The sequence below is a fragment of the Nomascus leucogenys genome, chromosome 8 (assembly GCF_006542625.1).
Source record: "Nomascus leucogenys isolate Asia chromosome 8, Asia_NLE_v1, whole genome shotgun sequence".
In the NCBI taxonomy this organism is placed as follows: domain Eukaryota; kingdom Metazoa; phylum Chordata; class Mammalia; order Primates; family Hylobatidae; genus Nomascus; species Nomascus leucogenys.
The window spans coordinates 74773557-74794799 of NC_044388.1; the positions used below are offsets into that span (position 1 = coordinate 74773557).

Here is a 21243-nt window from a genome sequence, read left to right on the forward strand (position 1 = left end):
CCTCAGGTGATCCACCTGCCTTGGCCTCCCAAAGTGCTGGGATTACAGGCATGAGCCACCGTGCCCGGCCTGGTCTTTTTTTTTGAAATAGGGTCTCACTCTGTTGCCCAGGCTGGAGTGCAGTGATGCCATCTGGGCTCAGTGCAACCTCTGCCTCCCAAGTAGTGAGATTACAGGCATGCACCATCACGCCTAGCTAGTTTTTGTATTTTTGGTAGAGATGGGGTTTCACCATCTTGGCCAGGCTGGTCTAGAACTCCTGACCTCAGGTGATCCACCCACCTCAGCCTCCCAAAGTGCTGAGATTACAAGCGTGAGCCACCGCACTCAGCCTTATACTATATTCTCTACTTCTGTGTTTCTTGAAAATTTCCATAATATAAAGTTTTAAAAATGAATTTTAAAATGACATGAAAACGCTCCTAGTACATTGTTGAACAATAAAAAGACAGGTCACAAAGTATTAAGAATTCATTTAGGAATAAAAGTACATCATTCACAAATCCATTCCACAAGTATTTACCAAATGCCTACTATGTGTCAGGCACTGTTCAAAGAGAACGGTGTTCAGGCTGGGTGCAGTGGCTCACATCTGTAATCCTAACACTTTGGGAGGCCAAGGTGGGAGGATCACTTGAGCCCAGGCATTTGAGACCAGCCTGGGCAACACAGTGGGACCCTGTCTCTACAAAAAAAGAAAGAAAAAAAAAAAAAAAAAGACCAGGGGTTGTGGCGCATGCCTGTAGTCCCAGCTTACTCAGGAAGCTGAGGTGGGAGGATCGCTTGAGCACAGGAGATCAAGGCTGCAGTGAGCCGTGATGGAGCCACAACATTGCAGCCTGGGCAACAGAACAAGACTCTATTTCAAAAAAAATGTTGGGGGTTGGGGGAGAAAGGATTGTTCTGCAGAAATGTCAGTCTCAGCTCCCAGGATGGTAATTTTCAATTGACAGGGTAAGTTAGAGCACTTCTAAAAGCTTGTGCATCCATCAAATGTGGAACGTCTTTAAACTCCATTTCTGTTTGTTTCAAAAATAGACTGTACCTGAGGCCAATTTGTGGAATTTGAGAAGTTTGACTTCACGATATCCAATCTCCTCTTGGTACTCAGTTTCACATACCCAGGACCTGCTGACTTTTTAACACTATCCCTTATCAGATAAACTCTGCAAGGCAAGGCCATTATCTGTTTCACATTTGCATACTTGAAGTAACGAAGTTCTCGCCTGAAAGATAAGGTGTAGATGACCAAACCATTGGTTGCATAAGAAGAGAGAGAAAGAGAGAGAAGGAGAGAGAAAGGAAGAAATTATCGTTATTGTTTACCTTTGACTTAAAAATTCATTTGCTCTAACTCATTTTACATTTCATCTGAGGTCTTTCAGTTCTAATTGTGGAATAAAAGGCTATCTCCCTCATTAAATAGACTTCAGGCAATAGCAAGCAGGTTAGAAACATATTTTCAGGTATAAGAGAGTCTCTCTCCTAAACCGTGCCTTAGAGTTAATAATGATTTGTAACATTTCTCTGGGGTGCGGAGAGCAATATCTGTTTCTCTTCATGTCCTTCCCCACCTTCATAGTCAGCAAGATGATTAAGTTGTTCTGATCCACAAAATGTGGAACCTCAGACCTAGCTAATAGAGTCCTCCCTCTGATCAGTGGCGAGGAGTGGCCATTATCATTTTTTAATGGTAATAATATTTATTACTTTTTAAACTTATTTTTAATTTTTTTAATGGTAATAACATTTATATTATACTGGGTGTCTCTATATTGAGTTGCCATTCCAAAGGACTATATAAAAAATATATATCTAAATGCTTGACAAAAAAATAAATACAATTTTTTGGAAAGGAATATATTTGGTGGCTGCCTCATGCAGCTTAAGTGTCCAAAATCTGATAGATTGGTGTATCCCAGTGGTAGTTTTCTGTTGCCACAAACTCCAATCAACAGGAATGGGGGTTGTAACTCCTGTACAATAGTTCTACCTTATCCACGATTCTGTTTTCTGCAGTTTGAGTTGCTCCTGGTCAACCTTGGTCTGAAAATATTAAATGAAAAACTTCAGAAATAAACATTTCATATGTTTTAAGTTGCGAGTGACTCTGAGTAGGATTCTGACCCTGTCCAGAATATGAATCATCCCTTTGTCCTGCTTATCCAAGCTATGTATGCTATCTGCCCATTAGTCATTGACAGCATCTGCCCCTGACATCCAACCACAGATGTTATCATGGCTCAGTGATCCAGGATCACCCAGGCAGATGATCCTCCTTCTGATGTATCATGAGGTCAACAGTAGCCTAGCGTTCCATCACAGTGCCTACTTCACTCACCTCGCTTCATCTCATCACTTAGGCATTTTATCATCTCATCACAAGAAGAAGAAGGGGGAGTACAGCACAAGACGATATTTTGAGAGAGAGACCCCATTCACATAACTTTTATTACAGTGTATTGTTATAATTGTTCTATTTTTAAGCTAGTGTTGTTAATCTCTTACTGTGCTTAATTTATAAATTAAACTTTACCATGGATATGTCTACGATAAACATTGTACATATAGTGTTTGACACTATCCATAGTTTCAGACATCCACTGGGGGTCTTGGAACATGTCCCCCAAGGATAAGTGGGGACTACTCTAATGCCATCAGGCTAGCAGGCTCTAAAAGTTTTAATGGCAGTCTCTGGACCATGGCTTATTTAACTGCTTCCAAGGTCCACTGCTACAAGGGGCCCCTTCAAAGTTGGTGGCTTTGTTGGTCACCCTGACTTAGGGGACCAAAAGAACACTCAGGTGGGGTACATGTTGTCTCCAATGCCCCAGTACCCAAAGAGGCCTTCCAGCTGTTGGACCTCCTTTTTATTAGTGGATGCCTCCAAGATTAAATTTTTTTGCTTGGTTGTATCTAGAATACTTTTTTGGCTTACTGCCCATGTGGCCTTCGCATTTAGCCCAGGGACAGTCCATTGTTAGTTTCCACATCCGAAAGCCTTTTTGACTAGCCAAACTGAGCTGTTACATTATGACAGGGTAGTTTGTAGCATTTCCATTTGTAACAATAATTAACAGAATAATGTCCTGTTCTTCAGTTAGTATGCAGTACTGTTTTGTTGAATAACCCATTGGGACTTGGGTGGCTTAGGTGGCAGGCAGGCATGGATATGCCCCGCCGTAATGGCTGGGATTCTTAGCTGTGAGCGGGCGCACCCCTCAGGCAGTAATGATATGCTGAGCCCCAAGCAGCCAAAATGTCAATGACTATAAGACATTCAGCCACAGGAACCAAAGTCACCAGCACCTCGAATGGCCAGAGGCACCCCACAGCAGATAAGAACCATAGGTCACTGCTTTTGTCCCCAAGCCTCTTAATGTCACCAGTTTAATTTTTCCCTTAAGGAGACTTAGAAATATTGTCACATGGGTTCCAATATCTAAGAACACCAGAAAAATCTGAATTCCTATTTCCCCCTTTTTATCTTTTAAAGGAATATTATTAATTTTTAAAAGCAGGGACCATGCTAATCATCTCTATATCATTCCAATTTCAGTATATGTGCTGCCAAAGCAAGCATGTCTTTTTTTTTTAATTTTTAAATTTTAAATTTTATGAGCACATAGTAAGTGGATATATTTAAGTGGTACGTGAGATATTTTGGTACAGGCACGCAATCTCTAATAATCACATCATGGAAAATGGGGTATCCATCCTTTCAAGCATCTATCCTTTGTGTTAAAAACAATCTAATTATACTCTTAGTTATTTTAAAATGTACAATTAAGATATTATTGACTATAGTCTTCCTGTTGTGCTGTCAAACATTAGGTCTTTTTCATTCTTTTGTTTTTTGTTTTGTTTTGTTTTGTTTTGTTTTTTTCAGATGGAGTTTCGCTCTTGTTGCCCAGGCTGCAGTGCAATGGCACGGTCTCAGCTCACTGCAACCTGCGCCTCCCGGGTTCAAGTGATTCTCCTGTCTCAGCCTTCCGAGTAGCTGGGATTATAAGCACATGCCACCATGCCCGGCTAATTTTTGTATATTTGGAAGAGACAGGGTTTCACCATGTTGGCCAAGCTGATCTTCAACTACTGACCTCAGGTGATCCACCCGCCTCAGCCTCTCAATGTGTTGGGATTACAGGCATGAGCCACCACATCTGGCCCTTTTTCATTAACCATCACCACCTCCTCTCCAGCTTCTTCCCACTCCCACTACCCTTCCAAGCCTCTGGTAACCATCCTTATATTCTCTATCTCCATGAATTCAATTGTTTCGATTTTTAGATCCTGCAAATAACTGAGAACATCCAAAGTTTGTCTTTCTGTTCCTGGCTTATTACAAGAACTCCTGTTTTATCTTGACAGGAATATAGAGTGACTGACCTCCAGTGGGGAGGAAACCAGAGACCTTGGCTCCATTCCCAACTGGGTCATTCAGCCTGAGACATTTGGATTTGATAGAACCTCTTTGATAAAACCATGGCTTATTGATGAAGTGGAAGGAGTGATACCCGAAGTACGCAGCCCAGGGTGTAGACATCAACCTAGAGGGGTGCAGGCGCTGGACAAACACACCACCCAGGCTGCACAAGATTTAGCTGGCTATTCTCCATATTTATTCTTTGGATAATGAGTTTCTGCTCTGTAAACGCCCTTATGAACTGTGTTTGGTTCCCTCTCAGATGCCTCAGGGACCACCAGAGGACCTCTTCCTCTTCCCTCTCAGGATTTTCAGGGGTCATCTGAGTATCCATTTCCTGAGTTCTCTAGCTCTCAGGAATGAACAACCATACAAGTGTTCAACAATCAGAGGGTGGCTTGCCACTGTCTTATTCTATATTTCTTTCTCTCGGCCTCAGTCAGTGCAGCCAGCTCATTCATATCTGCAGGGTTGGGGGTGACCTATGTCCTGTTTACAAAAAGAGTCAAACTGTAAAACATTTGAAGAGATGTATTCTCAGCCAAATATTAGTGACCCATAGCCCGTGACACAGCCCTCAGGAGGGCTTAGGGAGGCATGAGACATCAATCAAACACATGTAAGAAATACATTGGTTGGGTCTGGAAAGGCAGGACAACTCAAAGCTGAGAAAGGGTGGTGAGGTGAGGGTGTGGCTTCCTGGTTACAGGTAGATTTAAAATTTTCTGATTGGCAACTGGTTGAAACAGTTATTATCAATAGAAAGGAATGTCTGGGTTATGATGATAAGGGGCTGTGGAGAACAAAGCTTTATTATGCAGATGAAGACTCCAGGAAGCAGGCTTCAGAGAGAATAGATTGTAAATTCTTCCAATCAGACTTAAGGTATGTGTTGATGTTAATGCTGGTCAGCTTTTCCTGAAATCCAAATTTGAGTGGGGTATAATTGGCCCTTCTTTCCTGTCACGGCCTGAACCAGATAATCAGGTAAACTTTGGAATGCCCTGGCCAAGAGGAAAGATCCGTTCAGATGGTTAGAAGGCCTTCGAATTTTATTGTTGGCTTATAATCTCACCTCTCATCCTTCCTTTTATAAATCATCCAGTCGCTTGTCCAGCTCCTGCACCCCTCTGGGTTGATGCCTACACTCTGGGCTGGGTACTTCTTCCTTCCACTTTATCAAAAAGCCGTGGTTCTATCAAAGAGGGCCGTGCTCACTGCACCAATTTCATGAACCAGATTCACCATGCACTGGTGAATTTTGTGAACCTGCCTGAGCCTGGTGAGACAGAAGACACTCACATGCAACAAGTTACATGAAGCAAATGTATTACTTACAGATAGGAAGCAAGAGACAACAGAAGCCTAGAATTCATTGTGTGCCAGTTTCCCAAGGCTTATGAAAGCTGCCTTGGGTGGTGGAGCTCTAATTGCACATGCCCTACTGGTGTTGCAGCTGAGGGGCCCCAAAAGCAGCTTACCCCAGGCTCTATACCTCAGGGGCCACAGGAATCACTGGGCTAAATCTCATCCTACTTCCAGGGAGAGAGGAACAAGGCTCTGGTTGTCCTAGCAGTTCCTCCTTAATTCAAGATGTTACATTCTGTAGGAGAGCCAGGAGCCAGGCCCAGGCTGTTTCAGGCAGTTCCTCCCTACCTCAGGATATGGGCATTCCCACACATTGTACAGTTGTTCTTCAGACTATAAGCAAGAAATGGAGGAGAACTGGGTCAGTCCCTGGCCACCTGAAGAACAGTCCTGCAGAAAGAAGTCACACCAGTGAAAACTGCCTGCCAAGAGGAAACAACTACATTGACAAGTATGTGAGCAAGAAATCAATTGCTATTTGGTTAAGCCATTGAAACTTTCTATTTTTCTTTCTTTCTTTTTTTCTTTTGTTTGAGAAAGGGTATCACTGTAGCTCAGGTTGGAGTACAGTGGCATGTTAATGGCTTACTGCAGCCTTGACCTCCCAGATCCAAGCAATCCTTTTGAGTATCTAGAACCACAGGTGCACACTACCATGCCCAGCTAAATTTTAAACTCTCTAAAGAGATAGGGTCTCCCTATGTGGCCCAGGCTGGTCTCAAACTTTTAGGCTCAGGTGATCCTTCCACCTCTCAACATCCCATAGTGCTGGGATTACAGGCGTGAGCCGTCTTCCCCGGCCTGAAACTTTTAAATATATTTGTTACAGCAGTTGACACTACTCTAAGCAGGACACATACCTTGCATTTTCAATAAAGAATACATAGAAATGGCAGCAGTTTTCAGGGGAGCATTGTCTTTGACGACTAAACTCTGACTTTTTTTCTTATCTTGGCCAAATTCCTCCCTAAGGGACCTGGGGAGTCACCCCTACAAACCATAAAGTTTCATCAGAGGGGTTTTATTTAACCTTATATGACATGGTTTGCTTTCCAACCTGGCTCTGGCATGACCTCACATAATAAATAAGGAAAGAAATCAAAATATTTTAGCCCCAAATATATTTCCTTGTCTTGAAATGGCCCTGCAAATTTGTCTCTTGTGGGAAAAAAATCTACGTCTTTTTTTTTTTTTTTTTTTTTTTTGAGCTAAGTTTCGCTGTTGTTGCCCAGGCTGGAGTGCAATGGCATGATCTCGGCTCACTGCAACCTCTGCCTCCCGATTCTCCTTCAAGCGATTCTCCCGTCTCAGCCTCCTGGGTGGCTGGGATTACAGGCACATGCCACCACACCCGGCTAATTTTTTTGGTATTTTTAGTAGAGACGGGGTTTCATCATTTTGTTCAGGCAGGTCTCGAACTCCTGACCTCAGGTGATCCACCCACCTCAGGCTCCTAAAGTGATGGGGTTACAGGCGTAAGCCAACGTGCCCAGCCCATTCTTTTCTTTTCTTTTCTTTTCTTTTCTTTTCTTTTCTTTTCTTTTCTTTGAGATAGAGTCTTGCTCTTTTTCCCAGGCTGCATTGCAGTAGCATGATCTCGGCTCACTACAACCTCTGTCTCCGGGCTCAAGTGATCCTCCTGCCTCAGCTTCCGAGTAGCTGGCGTGCACCTCCACATGCAGCCAATTTTTCTATTATTATTTATTTATTCTGAGGCGAAGTTTGGTTCTTGTTGCCCAGGCTGCAGTGCAATGATGTGGTCTCAGCTCACTGCAAACTCTACCTCCTGAGTTCATATGATTCTCCTGCCTTAGCCTCCTGAGTAGTTGGGGTTACAGCCATGAGCCACCACGCCTGGCTAATTTTTGTGTATTTTTAGTAGAGACGGTGTTTCAACATGTTGGCCAGGCTGGTCTCGAACTCCTGACCTCAGGTTATCCACTCGTGTCGGCCTCCCAAAGCACTTGGATTACAGGAATGAGCAATCGCAGTTGGCCAACTTTTGTATTTTTAGTAGAAATGGGGTTTCACCATGTTGGCCAGGCTGGTCTTGAACTCCTGACCTCAAATAATCTGTCCGTCTTGGCCTCCCAAAGTGCTGGGATTACAGGCGTGAGCCATCTCGCCTGGCAAAAACTTTTTTTTTTGAGACAAAGTCTCACTCTGTCACCCAGGCTGGAATGTAATGGTATGATTATGGCTCACTGCAGTCTTGAACTCCCAGGCTCAGCTTCCCAAGTAGCTGGGACTACAGGTGCATGCCACCAAGCCTGGCTAATTTTTGTATTTTTGTACAGACTGGGTTTTGCCATGTTGCTTAGGCTGGTGTCGAACTCCTAGGCTCAAGTGATCCACTGTACTTGGCTTTATAATGTGTTTTAAATGTTCAGAGGAAGGAGAGATTTTTTTTTTTTTTTTTGTCTGCAAGAATAAAAGAAAGCTTCACTGACAAGATGACATTTGAAAACAAAAAAATCAGTGAGGTAAAGCACCAAATCACAGTCCTGACAGGAAATAGGCACAGTCCAGAAAGGCAATTGAAGAGAGTTTAATGGAGGGACTGTATCCCAGACTTTCAGGTATAGACTGAAAACATACCCACTTGTAACTGGTGCACTTTCAGTTCTTGTCTTGTTTCAGAAAAGTTCCAGGAAGAAGACCAGTCCTGGCAAAACAAAAATGGGTTGGATCCAGAGATGCCTTAGTTGAACATATGAACTTTGGTGAACACTCATCATTACCATACTAAAATCCCCACCCAGGGAAGGGTTTATTCACCATCTTCTGTATATTCAATGTATTAATATGTAGAAGCATGATGGGTACTATGCCTGTGCTGCCTTTATTCACCTCTTAGCTAAACAGCGTAAGAAAAACCTCGTTTTCACCTTTGCTCTGGAGACACTGCTTTGGAGAATTATCCCTTGGGTCTGACTTGTTCCAAGTAATAAAATCCTCTTGTTAAAATCTCCTTGGTTGTGTCCTTGGACTGTCATTCCATCTACCCCTTATGTAGGTAACAAGATCATTTGCAAAGACTAGGGGAAGGCTTTTGTCACCAACAACAGGTGGTGATGTACCCTGAGGCTACAGCCATGGGTCTGAAGAAGCAAGGAAAAAGCATTTTCAAAGTGGGTAAGACTCGTAGCCAGAATAGAGGGTCCTGACAGGACCTGTGGCTTCTACCGTAGGAAGGTGGCCACTGTCATCTGCTGCCTGTAGGGAGGGAGATGGGGGGATAAATATCCTGAAGTCTCTGACCTTCTACCCTTTGGAGGATCCCCACCAGACGCAAAGGCTGCTGACACAGTTCTCAGAAGCCAGCCCCTGGGGCTCAGAGCAGGCTGGAGAAGAGCGGAGAATGGAAGCTGGGAGGAAGAGGAAAGTACAGCTAAAGAATAACCAGCCGAGGTATCTCCCTGCAAGGATTTGCATTCTAGAGGGAGAGCTAGATGTTAATAAATAACCACCTTATTGGGTAAACTGGAGTAAGAGTTATTAAAGTAATAGATAATGTTTACTAAGCATCGTGCACCAGGCACTGCACTAAAGGCTTCACATGTACACCCTTGTTCCATCTTTACAACCTTCCTATGAAGCTGTCATTACAATTAAGCCCATTTTATGGAGGAGGCTTACAGGGGGTAAATAATATGCCCAAGATGACCCAGCCAGTGAGGCTGGCTGAGCTAAATGTGAATCCAGATGGTGTAAGCCTAGAGCTCACACTGTTAACCAAAATGCCATGCCTTTTGGTCAAGAGCACAGTTACTGCCTGCATCTGGGTCTGTTGGATTTAAATGCTGTCACAGCAGGAGAGAGGTTCAGATTTTGAAGAGAAGCTTGCAGCGCATTTATCCCTCCAAAGTTTACTAAGGCTATTAATAGTTGATGACTTACTTGATCTCTATGTTTTCTGGGTCTCAACTGCTCCAGAGCTTCATTTCAGTAGCTTTACCCATCCCACCTGCCCTCCATTAATGTTCTCTTAATAGGAAAATTACATATTTCTCTGACTTCATCCCCACCTGAACTTGCTCCCTAGCAACTGCCACCTGACCCTATGCCCCCACCACCTGGTCTTTTTGCAAATCCCTGTAGGACCAAAGAAGTAAAAAGTATCTAGCAGATGCAATTTGTATTGTGCTTTTTGTGGGGGGGTTGTCTTATTTTTTATATTTTTATTTTTTTGAGGCGAAGCCTTGCTCTGTCACCCAGGTTGGAGTGCAGTGGTCCAACCTCGGTTCACTGCAACCTCTGCCTTCCAAGCTCAAGCAATGCTGCTTCAGCCTCCTGGGTAGCTGGGATTATACACGTGTGCCACCACATCTGGCTAATTTCTGTATTTTTAGTAGAGATGGGGTTTTGCCATGTTGGTCAAGGTGGTCTCAAACTCCTGACCTCAAGTGATCTGCCACCCCGGCCTCCCAAAGTGCTAAGATTATAGGTGTGAGCTGCTGCGCCTGGACTGGAGGGGGGTTGTTTTAATACAAAATTGCTTTTCTTCGGCTTGTTCTCCATTTCCAGGGCCCCCCAGCCACATTATCTGCTCTTTCCCAAGCACACACATGAAGTATCCCAGCAGGCCTGCTGAGTTCAAAGACCCCATGCAAGGTGGCCTGAGACCCAGAGTGACAGTACTGTGATGAGGCTGACCTTAGACTTGCTTATTTCTATGAAATCATCTCTATCTTACATCATAAATACAGGGGAAAGGGGTGCACAGTCCAGAGTTCATCCCTGTTGTAATCTGTTTCAGCAGTAGCTGCTGCTGGTGCTGGGAGCGGGGTGGGGCGGGGGTGGTTGTAGTGATGGGCATCTCAACCAGACACAAACCTATGTGGAATCCTCAGGAAGGCCCAGCCAATAGCAATACATGGCTCGGCTGCTGAACACTCTCCTGCTTGTGACTGTATTCCAGTTTGAGATGCAGGAACAAGGACAGTCCTGACTAAAGCCTTGGCCTAGCCCAGCAAAGTGATCCAAAGACTAAGTCAAAGGCGGAATCAAAGATGTGTCTGAGAATGGGCTGTGGCAAGACTGCAAGGTAGGTATGCATAAAGAAGATAGAAGGACGGGAACCTGAGTTCAGAGGGTTCATTGAGGGCTCTGCCTAACTCTTCTCTTAACCCCTCTAGCCATCCTCTGTGTCTAGTTCACAGCAAATAGGTAGGGGTCTCTGCTTGTAAATGGAGCCCAGCTCCACTTGTCTCCTAGAAGCAGTGTGGAGGGAGGGGCAGGGAAGAATCATAAAATCAAAATATCAGAAACACCAGGGACCTTAGAGGTGATCTAGCAAAGTCCAGCCAAGCAGTCTAAGATGGAACTGAAGCCCAACCATTTTGAGGGGCTAGCTCTGGATCACACAGTTTAGTGTCAGATCTGAAATGAGGCCCTGAGATATCTGCCTGTGACCTGTAGTGTCTCCCTAGAGATTTAGACAATTTTCCTATTCCAATGCAGTAGCAGTCCCCAGAAAAATAATAATTTTTAAATACCTCGTATTTTTAAAGGGGGGAGGGGTTGTGGAATGGAATATGGAGAGACTGAGAAAAGTTTCCCACCAAAAACAATATTTTCTTTTTCTTTTTCTTTTTTTTTTTTGAGACGGAGTCTCGCTCTGTCACCCAGATTGGAGTGCAGTGACTCGATCTTGGCTCACTGCAGCCTCCGCTTGGCTGGGTGCTGTGGCTCACGCCTGTAATCCCAGCACTTCAGGAGGCCGAGGTGGGCAGATCACCAGAGGTCAGGAGCTCAAGACCAGCCTGGGCAACATGGCGAAACCCCGTCTCTACAGGAAATACAAAAATTAGCCAAGCGTGGTGGCGGGCGCCTGTAATCCCAGCTACTCAGGAGGCTGAGGCAGGAGAGTCATTGGAACTTGGGAGGCGGAGGTTGCATTGAACTGAGATTGCACCTATGCATTCCATCCTGGGTGACAGAGATAGACTCCCTTTCAAAGAAAATAATAATAATAATAATAATAGTAATAGTAATGCTTTCATGATGCTTTGTTGATATCTCCTTCATCTTAACATATCCAGAGGCTGCTGGCCATAGTCATGTGTGAATCTTGGGAATAAAGTAATAGAACCATGGGAAGCACTCGCTATGTCTATTGACTTGTGTGCTCACAACTACACAGATAATAATTGGGGGCATATTTAATCCACATTTCTCAATTGACTGACAGTTGTCAGAGGCCAGTGATCTGCTATTGCTGTTCGTCGTGCCTTCCAGGTGCCTCCACATTCTAAGGCAACTACAACATGTGAGAAGAAATCGATAGGTCACCAAACTGTGGTATCATATGTATATGTTCTATATTATAGAGCACATATGATTTAACAACAACAAAAAGCTTTCTAGGCCAAATGCAGTGGCTCACACCTGTAATCCCAGCACTTTGGGAAGCCTAGGTGGGAGGATCACTTGAGCCCAGGACCTCGAGACCAGCCTGGGCAACATAGTGAGACCCTGTCTCTATTAAAAAAAAAGCTTTCTAAACACATCCGAGAACTGTAGAAATCACTGCGGCCTAACCACCTCATTTATAAATGAAACCATTGATGTTCAGAGAGGAAGTGATTTGCCTATGGCTACCCAGGGATCACGATTTAATCCTTAAAATAGTAATCTGTTTATAAGTTTTCTGATTTTAAAAGTAATTTGTTTTTATTCTGGAAAATGAGAAAAATAAGGAACTTTTTGGAGGTTCCAGCAAGGGGGTGAGTGCAGCTACTCGTATATCCTTAAATGATCCGGCTGGGCGTGGTAGCTCATGCTTGTAATCCTAGCACTTTGGGAGCCCAAGAAGGGCGGATCACTTGATATCAGGAGTTCAAGACCAGCCTGGCCAATCTGACGAAACCTCATCTTTACTAAAAATACAAAAATTAGCTGGGCGTGGTGGCACATGTCTGTAGTCCCAGCTACTTGGGAGGGTGAGGCAGGAGAATTGCTTGAATGTGGGAGGCGGAGGTTGCAGTGAGCCAAGATTACACCACTACCCTCCAGCCTGGGTGACAGAGTGAGACTCTATCTCAAAATAATAATTAATTAATTAATTAATTAAAAACAAGAACGAGCCTCCTCTACTGGGGAAGGTCATCCTCTTTGAGCACACAGTTTTGAGAGGGAGAAACTTCCTAATGCTCAGCAGCAAGTTTTTTCTATTGCTTAGCTCCAGGCCCCCTCACAAGCATGGACCACTTCCCCAGATTTTTCTTTCTTTTCTTTTTTTTGAGACGGAGTCTCGCTCTGTTGCCCAGGCTGGAGGACAGTGGTGAGATCTCAGCTCACTGCAACCTCCACCTACCAGGTTCAAGCAATTCTCCTGCCTCAGCCTCCTGAGTAGCTAGATTATAGGCGCACACCACCATGCCTGGCTAATTTTTGTATTTTTAGTAGAGACGGGGTTTCACCACGTGGGTCAGGCTGGTCTCGAACTCCTGACCTCGTGATCCACCCGCCTTGGCCTCCCAAAGTGCTGGGATTACAGGCGTGAGCCACCACGCCCAGCCTCTTTCTTCTTTTATTGCAGACCCCTGGGATTCAGTTTACCATGGCCCTTCTCTCAACAGCAGCCACCAGCAAACCACTTAACTCCTTGGGCTCCTGCTTCCCTTCAACCAAGAGCAACTACCATCCTTTTCATTTCTTTTTTCTTTTTTGAGACAAGCTCTCACCCTGTCACCTAGGCTAGAGTGTAGTGGCATGATTTCAGCTCACTGCAGCCTCTGCCTATGGAGTTAAAGCGATTCTCCTACCTCAGCCTCCCAAGTAGCTGGAACTACAGGCAGGTGCCACCACGGCCAGTTAATTTTTGTATTTTTTGGTAGAAATGGGGTTTCACCATGTTGGCCAGGCTGGCCTCAAACTCTTGACCTCAAGTGATCCGCCTGCCTCAGCCTCTCAGAGTGCTGGGATTACAGAAATGAGCCACCAGGCCCGGTCAGAAATGTTAAAATTTTTAAAAAATTATTTTAATGCCAATTTAAACCTAAAAAATGTAACCTAAGCAGACTCTGTATCATCTGGTTCACATCCTTATAATCAACTATTGTGGAGTGGTTCCAGTTTCCAAGGAAACTACGGTTTATCAAATCAGTGACAAATGACTTCCCTAATAACCAATTTTAACTTTTAATGCTGTATTTTTTAACTAGTTCCCATCTCTTTCAGGAGTTAGAAGACATTTTCAGATGTATTATAAAAATTAGTTTTTCTCTAAACAAGTTTTTTACATAACTCAGCTGAAGAAACTCTGGCCTAAAAGATGAAGTCCAGCTTTCTTGGACTTTTTTTTTTCTTTTTTGAGACGGAGTCTCACGCACTCTGTCACCCAAGCTGGAGTGCAGTGGCGCGACCTCAGCTCACTGCAACCTCTGCCTCCCAGGTTCAAGTGATTCTCCTGCCTCAGCATCCCTAGTAGCTGGAGCTACAGGCACCTGCCACCACACCCAGCTAATTTTTGTATTTTTAGTAGAGACAGGGTTTCACCATACTGGCCAGGCTGGTCTCGAACTCCTGACCTTGTGATCTGCCCGCCTTGGCCTCCCAAAGTGCTGGGATTGCAGGCATGGGCCACCGTGCCTGGCCTCCTTGGACTTTTTATCTGCACTGAAGGCACTCAGTGGTCCAGACCACCTACTTCTGCTCTACCTTTGGACATCCTGGCCATGTGCTGCTCCTCGGCCTGACCACAACACCTGCAGTGTCCCACGCACACCATGCAGTTTCATGCCTCTGCACCCATTTCCTCTCACTGGTCAACACACCTGGGTGACCCCTATTCTACTCACTCAGACAAACCAGGACAGGCTCCATGACCTTTCTGCAACTCTATTTTTCTCACCTAGAAATAGAGTTAATGACATCTACTTCTTTAGCAGATGTTTAGGAATGAGATACGGTGTGGACAGCACCTGGTGCGAACACAGCGCATATCTGTGATAGTGACCGTTAGCCGTTATCCTCATCACCACATCGTTTCCCCACATCTCAGATGGTGCCACAGTCTACCACCTCAGAGAGAAAATAGAAAAGGGAGGTCTCAAACTTCCTGCTTCACCACCTACACCTGCCCCTCTTGATCTGTTTCCTCTGATTTCAACAAGCAGGTGTTCTTTCTCCTGTATCAGGCTAATTCTGCACCCACATCGGGGAGCCCCCACCCCAGCTTCCCTCAGGCTTCTCTATTTGGTCAATTCATTAATTCATTCATTTGACAAGGATCCATGAATGCTAACTAAGTGCCAGTCACTATTCTAGGTGGTAGAGTCATAGAAGTGAACAAAACAGAAAGTTCTCATTCAAAAATAACATAACTTGTGGTAGGAGGCAGACAGGAAATAAAATAAGTAGTAATATATATGGTGTGCCGGATGATGATAAGTGCTCAGGAGAGAAATAAACCTGGAATAGCAGAACTTGCATTTCTTTTTGAAGGGGTCTTGCTCTGTCGTTCAGGCTAGAGTACATTCGAGTGATCATAGCTCAGTGCAGCCTAATTTTTTTGAAAGACAGGGATCTTGCTACGCATATTGCCCAGGTTCTTAAACTCCTGGCCTCATGCAATTCTCCTCCCTCAATCTTCCAAGGCCCTGTGATTGCATTTGTAAGCCCTCGTGCCCAGTTGGAAGTTACAGTTTAAAATAGGGTGGTTATGAGCAAGGGGAGCAAGGCACAGAATACCTGGGAGAAAAGCATTCCGAGTTGAGAGAACAGCAGTGCTAGAGCACAGAAGCAGAAGCACTGTGGTTTGTGTGAAGAACAGCAATGAGGCTGGGGTGGCCGGAGCACACAGGGTGACCAGGAGAATAGGAGGTGACAAAGTCAGAGGGGGTTGAGGGCCAGATCATGTATGGCCTTGAAAGTCATCATGCTGACCTGGGCTTTACCTCTGAGAGGGGAGCCACGGGAAGGTTAGAGCAGAAAAAGGATTGGACTTACTTATGTTTTAAGAAGTTACTTCACATGCTAGACCAAGATGGGCTGTGGGTAGGGATGATGGATGGAGGCCTGAAGACCCAGCTGGGAGTCATCCAGGGGAAAGATGCAGATGACTTGTACCGGGGAGGAGCCATGAAAATGTTATGATGCTGGATTTATTTTCAAGATAAAATAAAAAGGCTTTGCTGATAAACTTACAGGTGGGGTGTGAAAAAGAAGGGCATCAAGGGTGACCACAAGGTTTTGGTCCTAAGAAACGGTACAGATGGAGTTGCCACTTACTGAGATGGGGAAAATGAGGTAGAAGCTGGTTGTGGAGGCCAGGGGAGGAGCCAGCACAGAATCCAAAGGTCAGTTTTGAATATGTTGGGGTTGAGGAGCTTACTAGAGATTCCCGTGGAGGTGTAGAGTAGGCAGGTCAATAATAAGCGTGCAGTCCAGGCAACGGGTCAGGGCAGAAAACACAGTCATTCTCTTTGTCTTCTTTATATTCATGTTTGTTGCCACTGCATGTTTCACTTACCTAATGCATTCGTGATTTATTGCTGCATAACAAATTACCACAAACATAGTGGTTTAAAACAGTACACTTTTCCAGCCTGGCCAACATGATGAAACCCCATCTTTACTAAAAATGCAAACAATAAAAGATAAAAAATTAGCCCAGCGTGGTGGCACACACCTATAATCCCAGCTACTTGGTAGGCTGAGGCACAAGAATCGCTTGAACCCAGGAAGCGGAGGTTGCAGTGAGCCAAGATTGTGCCACTGCACTCCAGCCTGGGCAACACAGCGAGACTCTGTTTCAAAAATAAATAAATAACAGTACACTTCTGTCACTTCAGTTTCTGTGGGTCAGAAGTCCAGGCAGAGCTTAGTGGGCTTCTCTGCTCAGAACTTCACAAAGCAAAATTATTATTCATGCATGTAAACCTCTAAGCACAATACCAACATCACGGTAGGTTCTATGTGAGTATAAGCTATTATTAAGAAGAATAATCAATCCTCTTCCCTCTCCTCCATCCCTAAGGCCTCATCATTTGTTGCCTGGAGTGTCACACTAGCTTTCTTCCTGGTCTCCTTGTCTTCTACCATCTGATTCTCTAATGAGGACTGTCTATATTGTGTAATCATAGTGTCATCATTCCACAGAATACAATGTAAATGGCACTCTTACTTCCCATCTTCCCTGGCACCTTTCACACTGTTGTTTCCAATGTACACATTTTCTCATGCCATTTTTTAAAAAGATTTTCTCTTCACCTTCAAACTAAAACTCCAACTCCACAACAGGCACCAGCTGATACCAAACCTTTCATAATGGAAAATAATGACATTCATAAAGAGTTAATATGTGCAGGTGCTATGCTAGGTTCTCCCCAAACAACTTAAGAAGAAGGTCACATCCCTACCCATAGCTGAAGAAACAAAGACATTGAGTGAGAAATGGACTTAGGGGTTTCATAGTTTGGAAACTACAAAGTTCAGAGATATGAAGGGTTGGGCTTAGAAACTCCTAATCTGAAGCTTAGCACATTGGCTGCTTCTTTGTGTCAAAGTGACTTGGATCCTCCAGGCAAAGGTGGGATGTTCATTCTTACTAATACGATTTCAAGCAGCACAGCTTCTGATAGACTCTGAATTTAAAAATAAACAAATGAACAAATAAACAAATAAAGATTGATGGATGAATAGGGATGAACAGCAGGATGGATTTATAATAAAGTAAGAAAGTAAAATATTAATTATACCATCTACATGGCAGATACATTGGAATTTACTGAAAATTCTTTCACCTTTGCTATATGTTTTAGAAGTTTTATAATAAACTGTTGGGGAGGGGGAAGGAGGAGGGAAAAATTGTGTTTTTCTGTTGATAACAGAGATCAGAAGTACCACTGGCTTAAACAAAACAAGGGTTTGTTTTCCTTTCATGAAAAATAAACTTATTTGGAAATTCACCCTGAGTACTAATAGATAATAAATATTTTAAAAGAAAAAAATTTTAATAATAATTTTACTAAATTTTAATAAAAATATTTTAATAAATAAAAATTTTAATAAATTTTTAATAAATTTAGATGGTGACAGTCCAGGGCTGATCTGGCACCTCAGATATGTCATTCATGCCCCAGCCTGCTTCTGACTTCATTCTCTGCTGTCCCAGTGTGTGGCTTCCAACCTCAGGGCTGCCTCATGGTCCCAGGGTGGGCTACTGCACCTCCAGGTCCAAAGTCCATGTTCTAGGCAAGAGGAAGAAGGAAGTAGGAAGAGTGTACCCTCGCACTCCCAGCTATTTTGGCCTCCCTTTGAAGGATTTCTGGGAGAAGTACAAGCCCACAACTTTCACCTACAAACCATTGGCTCCAACTTAGTCCCTTGGCCTGCCCTATCTACAAGGGGGAAGAGCAGGATGCAGTACCCCAGAAAATTAGGCCTTATCACTGAGAAGAAGGGGGCATGCACGCTGCAGAAGCAACCAGCCATTTCAAGCAGACACCACACAGCCTAAATTTAAACTATTGCAATATAATCAAATCCCATCAGCTCCAGTCACATATTAGCTCTAGGAGCTTTCTGGCTTGCAGCCCAAAAAAGTGTGTTTTGAGGTCTTAAGCCACAGGGAGAACCAGATTGTCCCATAAACTCCTTATAGAGATGGTATACAGGAAATGAGCCTTAGAGAGACCACAGCCTGTGGAGTGCCTAGCTTCAGAGAATATGTACTCCACTGGCAGCATGAGAAACAACTACCCAAGAAAATACAATATAGCACAAACCAGGAGCTAAGGGTGAATGAAGATGCTCAGAAAGATCTGCACTAAGAATTTCCTGGGAAAGGTAAAACAATGTCAAGCAGCACTGCCTCTGGAAACCAGAAAAATAATATTATTTGATAACATATCCTAAGCCTAAATGCCAGAAGTTCTTAAAGAGGTGCAGTTTGTCTCATTTTCTTTCCATTCATACCTTTATTTGGCACTGTAAAAAAGATCCTCCTCTTCTACGTATCTATCTACATGCAAGCAAACTGCCACAGAAGCATCTTAATTAGTGCACATCTTCCTCTCTTTGCACATTAAATTTTTTTATTTTCCTACTCCATTCTGCTAATATTTCTATTACGATATAAAAGACACGAGACAGGTGAATATGAAGAAATACTTATATACATCCACGCACGAGAATGATTCAAATAGATAAACACAGAAACACAAACACTAAGGGAGGTGGGGCTGGAGTTTTTCCTCAACGTGTGCAATTCAATGTACTTTCAGTTTTCATTTCAACCTTCCTCAGTGGTTTCTGCCCAGCAACTGATGAAAAACATCACCTCTGAGCCAATCAAAAAACTAACTCTTCCAAAGAGCGACTCTTACTGTTTCTCATGGTGAGAAGACAATTTTTGCTTTCTCTTTTTCCTTTCTTCCAGATGAGAGGCTAAGCCATAATAGAAAGAATGGAGAATTATTGATTGACCATCTTTATTCTGTGGGCTCTGATTCTCCGATGGGAATACCAAGGGGTAAGTACAGGAAATTGATTAGAGCCTGGGCTACAACGCCTGGGAGGAGTGGGGCTGAATCGCTGAGAGTGGTGAGTGGGCATGCAGGGAGAGTACTGGCCCAGAGAAAGGGGTGCGGTGCCTGTGTGTGTGTGTGTGTGTGTGTGTCTGTGTGTACATGCGCACATCCGCACATGCACATATGAGCACGTGGGAAGACGGCAGAAGTACTGCAGAGTATAAGGAACTGCAGAGGTTGGGATTTAGTGGAAGGAAAGGGAGACAACATGAGTGAAGAAATATTCCAACTGCATGTTCTTAACGTATTGTGGTCAGAAAAGGGCAAACAAACAAACAAAAACCCCTTAAAATCTGTTCTGGCCAACTCAAGGCATCTATTCTAAGGGATTCTGAAGAAGGAAAAAAAAAAAGAGATGTGCCTCATAGATTTATATGTAAATGTGTTTATTACAGAAGTATTTATAATATAGTAAAATCTGAACCAACATACATATTCAACAGGTGGGGAATAGACAAACAATGCATGGTTCAGTCATAAAACATGTTCCATATAACCATTAGGAATCATAATTTTAATTAAGTGAAATTCTTTATAATTTTAATAACACTGGATCCTTAAACCATTTTTGGTATCTTTTAGGGATAGTACTTGGTTTTCTTTCCATTCATCATTTCCCCAAAACCTAAAGCATGCTTTCCCATGGCTACAAGCTACTACATTGTATGAATATATAATTATTGGGAGTCTCTGTGAGCCTACTCTGACTCAGAAAGCCGCTCCTAAAGAAGAAAAAGAACAAACAAACAAATAAAAAACACGAATTATTTTTAAAACTCTTTCTTTATTTTGGATTTTTCAGTTTCTACATTTTGTTACTGTAGATTTTACTAGATTGAACAGCCTTAACCATGAATATTTGCATCAATCTCTAAATTTTTTTCTTCAACACTAACTTTTATAGTTGGAATTTTGGGGGCAAATACTACAACATTTTAAAGGCACTTGCCATGCGTACATGGCCAAATGCTTCCAGAAACATTTTCACTTCCATTAGCAAAGTATATGATTATAACTACAGAGTATTTAAGGTTTTATTCCTTTATATTTTTTTCTTTGGCAAAATTGTCTATAGTAGAAAGAATAAATAATAAATAACCTAAAAAATAAAAGTTCTCCCTCTGAGGACAGCAGAGAAATTTTTAGTTTAGGGACTAATAATAATAATACTTCCTTTTCTTTAGGAGCATAAAGAGCAGTTTCAAGGAGCAGAAGATGTGGTGAAATATAATGTTTAGTCTGATGGTGGGTGCAAGATCCAGGCAGGGGTGGAGCATGACCAGCTGCACAGACCTCTGTTCCCTTGCTTCCTCTGCATCTCTCCCCACCTCCATCTGCAGACCTTGTTCTCAGAGGCCATTCCCAGACCCACAGCAGCTGGTGTTATGGCTGCAGGCCTCATGCTCCTTTGTTTTGGGAGAAACTGTTGAGGAGTTAGTATTTACTGAGCAGCTAATATGTTCCAGTCACTATTATTCCTTATAATAATTATTAGTTATTAACTAATACATGAACATTTTAAATTTAAAGTATTCCAATAATTTTAAAAGTAAAGGAAGCAAAAGGCCAAAGTGTCCTTTCACTCACTTAACCGCCGATCTTCAGTTTAGCATCCATCATTTTAGACTTTTTCAGGCATTTACATATATAGCTATGCAGAAATGTATAGCTTTGCTTTTGTTTTTCAATTGAATCATTAGTAGAGTTCTGCAAGGTGCTTTTTGATCACTTAGTATATCTCCATTATCCAGGCTAGTGACATTAAATCACTCTTTTTAACTGCTGCATTGAATTTCCTCATAGGGATGAGCCATCATTCCTCTAACCAGTCTCTTGTGGGTGGCTAGTTCAGTTGGTTACCACTTTTATACTTTAAAAATAGTGCTGCAGTGTCATTCTCACAGAGGCTTC

At 43.2% G+C, this 21243-nt stretch overlaps 1 pseudogene; it reads right to left on the reverse strand.

Moving 5' to 3' along the window:
* Positions 1–3492: 3492 nt before the first annotated feature.
* LOC115836474 lies at positions 3493–3579 on the reverse strand (annotated as a pseudogene).
* Positions 3580–21243: the final 17664 nt, after the last annotated feature.